The sequence below is a fragment of the Tupaia chinensis genome, unplaced genomic scaffold (assembly GCF_000334495.1).
Source record: "Tupaia chinensis unplaced genomic scaffold, TupChi_1.0 Scaffold000605_1, whole genome shotgun sequence".
NCBI classification, from domain to species: domain Eukaryota; kingdom Metazoa; phylum Chordata; class Mammalia; order Scandentia; family Tupaiidae; genus Tupaia; species Tupaia belangeri.
Window position 1 is genome coordinate 4,901,530 of NW_006160123.1, and position 4,410 is coordinate 4,905,939.

A 4,410-nucleotide genomic window follows, 5' to 3' on the forward strand; every position below is an offset into this window, starting at 1 on the left:
GAAAAGTCAAAGAAACAGCCTCGGAAACCATTCTACTTGGAGATGCTAAACCAGTACTTTTATTTTCACTCTGGATTTTCTTTGCAATTGTCTAATAAGAGATTCATAGAGACTCATATATTCATATATTTCCAGATAGAATTATAAATATTCAAAGTCCATGAAATGTTAGATCTTAGAGGAAACTTGTAGATTCTCAATCCAACTCAACTTCACATCTTACAGGAAGGAAATAGAAATCCAGAAATCCATGTAACTAGATGTTATCAGGATAGAAATGAGAATCCAATTCACCGGTTTTCAGAGGAGAAAGAAGTTAACCCTGAGAATAGATTTGTACTCCTGAGTTAATTAACAGAGGAGCTACACAGCTATGTACCCTGGAAAGAGTTGTTTGTTTGTTTAATTTAAAAAATTGCGTTTTTTAATCTTCGCCATTCTAATGGGGGTGAGGTGCATCTCATTGTGGTTTTGATCTGCATCTCTCTTATTATTCATTATGAGGGATGTCGAACATTTTTTCATATGCTTTTGCACTGTTCGTATGTCTTCCTTAAAGAGTTGTTTAGCTCATTTCCCCATCTTTGACTTGGGTTAATAATTTCCTTCCAGGTAAATCACTTAAGTTCCCTGTGTATTCTGGTTATCAGTCCCTTATCTGAGGTGAAGATTTAAAAAAAAAAAAAATGATAAGCCCTGGCAAGGATGTAGTGAAAGGGGAAATCTCCTACATCATGGGTGGGAATGTAAATTGGTCCATGGTTCCAACCCGTATGTCCACAAACACATGTATTGATTGAAAAAGTGTGGCATATACTCCATGGGATACAATTCAGTCAAAAAACAAGACCCTGGCATTTGATAGAAAGTGGATGAGTATGGAAGATTTATTGCTAAGTGAAACAAGTCAGGCTATGAAAGAGAGACATTGTATGTCTCTCTATTTAACATATACCAACTATCCACACTCTATAGTAGAGCCTGAAAGACTGAAGGACATAAACACATTGAAAATTAACATGGACACTGGGAACAAAGTGGAAGGAGAGTGGAAGAAGGAAAGGGTGTAGAGAAGGAAATATGGGAGGAAAAATAGAGCGGTAAGGCATTTGTGGGATGCAGAAATGGTTTATTACCTGTTGATGATGATGTGTATAGTATTCTCAGCTGGACTGGTCAAAGATATATATCAAGCTGGGTAAATTCTCTTTATAATCTAAACGATGTATAGCAATTTAGTGTATAAATAATAAGAAGAAAATAAAAATTTAAAATTGTATTTACTTAGAAGCATTCAGAATATCAACAAAACAGCTGAAGTGTTTTCAATCATAGAGTGGTAGTTCTATATAGATTTGTTTTAAACTGAAAAGAGTCTTTCTAGTCACTGGTTACTATAGCTCTGTTCCTATAGCACTTACATTTTTCAAGACAGAGGTAGCCAAGGAGATACATTATAAGTGAACAGGGCAATTTACTTATAAAACCAAATCCCAGCCCCTGAGTTCTAACGAGCCCCAGGGCTCTAACTAAGTGACATTCTAGCAACATAGTCATGTCCCCTGGCTCCTCAGCTTTTAGCATGAATTTTAGCATGAATTTTCAACACTGTGAAAAATGGCAAGGAGGGTGGAGGTAGGACAGTGCAGAGAAAACGGTGGACCATGAGACATGGTGAAAAGCCACAGTTAGTTCTAACATCTCAGCAGTGAGTCATTTGCCACTGCTGAAGATGACATGGATTAGTCACCCATTTCCCTCGATTCAGTCACACCTCTTTCTAGCCCCATTTGATCCTGCTGTTACATCAGTTGTACTCACCACAGGGGTCCAGGTGTATAAGTATTCTCAATTAAAAAAAAAAAAAGCTGCTCATACCAATAACTCATCATAACCAGTAACTCATTATAACTCAAATAACCTCATTTGCAATATTAAAATCACAGGCAACAAATGTGTCTTTCTAGCTCCCCTTTGAAATAGTTTCTAACTACATTAATATTCCAACCTACTTTGTTTTTCTGTCATACTTTCTGTTTCTATAAATACACAGGCATGTGTCCTAATGAAGTTCTTCTGTGGGTTGTGTTGCATCTGTGGGTTTTGGTGACTGCTAAAGTGCTCTGTGGTTTTGTCCTTTTATTTCAGGAAATGCTTTTCCAAGTTGTCCTCCCTGTGGTTTATATTCCTGTGTTTAGGAAGCTCATTTTGTTGCCAGTGGCTGTTGTCCATTTTCCTCTTGACTGGAAAGACATGGTTTGAGTACCTCCAGTTGGGAGATGTGAAAGAGGGAAGCAACTACAATCTACAAAAACAACTAAATGGAAATAAACACCACCCAGAATGTATCAGTTATTCCATTCCCAGTGGATTTTTCTGTTGTCACTGCAGCTATCAACTGTCTCAACTGGAAACATATACCACAGCTTTCAACGATAGCCTATTCAGTCTCAAAAGAATGGCCAAGGCTTTGGAGCACTTTTTCTAAGTTTCTAGATTTCAATCTATTTTATGTATTTTATTCATTTATACATATTATTAATTTGCTAAACTCTAAGACATACAGCAGTGATAAAATTATGTTTATTATCCTATTCCGGTTCCTCAATTCACTCCTCTATAATGTACAAAAATAAAAGGGTAACATTCATGAAAGAAAAAATTATTGAATATTTACCATTAAGGTGACTCCAACTCTTCCAAACTCATTCCTTCATTTTTGCTTCTCCTTGGCACTCAAACTTTTTAGTTCTTTTCTAAAAACTTTCAATCAATTATTAAGGGCTAGAGGAAATCTATTTTTACCAAATCTAAGCTTCTTAAGTCTCTACTTATTCACGTCTTTGATTAAAAATTAATGGAAACTATAGCTTTCACAATTCCCTCCGCACTGCTAGGACTGATATCAGCCTTGCTTCTCTTCCATCTTTATGTTTGGTGTCCATGGTAACATAAAAGATTGAATAAGTTCATAGATGTGCTGAACACTCAGGCCTTGAAATAATGGTGTACCCATTTCCAGCAACTGAGGCATGAGGATCCTATGTGACAACCCAATGACAAATGCAGCCCAAGACTGAAGATAACTACACAATGTTTAAGAAGAACACAAAATACATCAGGGAGACTCTAGTAGACAGGCCCAACAGCCCCTGTTTCAGGCTGCACAAAACCAGGTGTACTACATGAGGAAGAATATCTTGAAGCTGGCCTCCAATATTTCTGAGGACAAATTGGTGTCACTGGGGACAAAGTGGTTCACTAAGACCCACTTCCAGCTGCATATCACAGCTCTGGATTACCTTGCACTCTTATGCCAAGTATAAAGTGTGGATAAAGCCTGGGGTACAACAGTCCTTCCTATATGGGTTATGCATTGAAATCTGGACTGAGTCAAATCATTGAAAATGTCTCTCAGTACCAGGGAATGGTGATGTACTCCATGGCAGGCATCTCTTTATCTCTCTCCATTTGAACCCAAAAATTTTGAAGTGGCAGAAAAATCTACACAAGACTACAGAAAAGTAGATCTAAACCTGAGTGGTGGTTTCTCACTTTCTCTCTTTCTTTTCTCTCTCTCCCTGTCTTTTCAGTGAGCTCACATGATCTATAGCAAAATTAAAAAAACAATAAATAAATACTCTTTTTTTAGAGGTTTGTTGTTGTTGTTTGTTTGTTTTTTGCTATAGAGCGCGTGCACTCGCCAGAAAGACAGAGAGTGACAGAGAGACAGAAAGTGAAAAATCACCTCCCAGTGGGGATGGCCATGCCACAATCCCCTCTCCTCCATTCTCCTTTCAGGATCTTGGGCACACACACACATGCACCCGGCGTGAGTGTAAGTCACCGGGTCCAGGACTCAAACCACGGTCGACTACATGGGAGTTCAGCGACATAGCCATTACGCTAACTGCTATTCCCAATAAATACTCTTTTACATTTGAGGCAGAGGGCTTCTTTTCTAAGTAACAGCTTCAAAATCATTGGAATTGAGGACAAGAATAGCTTATTATTTTTCTTTTTGATAATATTTTGTTTTCTAAACTTATCATGGTAATGCAATGGGTATTTTTTGTTATAAATTGTCATGTCAAAATTGTAGGCCATGTTTGGGATTTTACAAGTGAAGTTTAGCTAAAATGATAACAGAAATTTTTTTACTTGTATTTCTATTTACAAAGTGTTGTGTGGTGTGGAAGAAAAACTTGGATTCAAACCAAGTTCTGCCACTTACCAGATATATAGCCTTGGATGACTTTAATCAGCTTTATTTTCTTCCTCTCTTAAAAAAAAAAAAGCTAAAAATAAGCTTAAGAATGGTTTTTAATAGTTAGAAATCATGGTTGTTGCATATACGAGATCATTGGGAAAGTCATGAAGGATTTTTCTATGTTTTTATATGCAAAAATG

At 37.0% G+C, this 4,410-nt stretch overlaps 1 pseudogene; it reads left to right on the forward strand.

The window, feature by feature from the left end:
* The first annotated feature begins 3,063 nt into the window (after nt 1–3,063).
* On the forward strand, nt 3,064–3,475 carry LOC102477364 (60S ribosome subunit biogenesis protein NIP7 homolog; annotated as a pseudogene).
* The last annotated feature ends 935 nt before the right edge of the window (nt 3,476–4,410 follow it).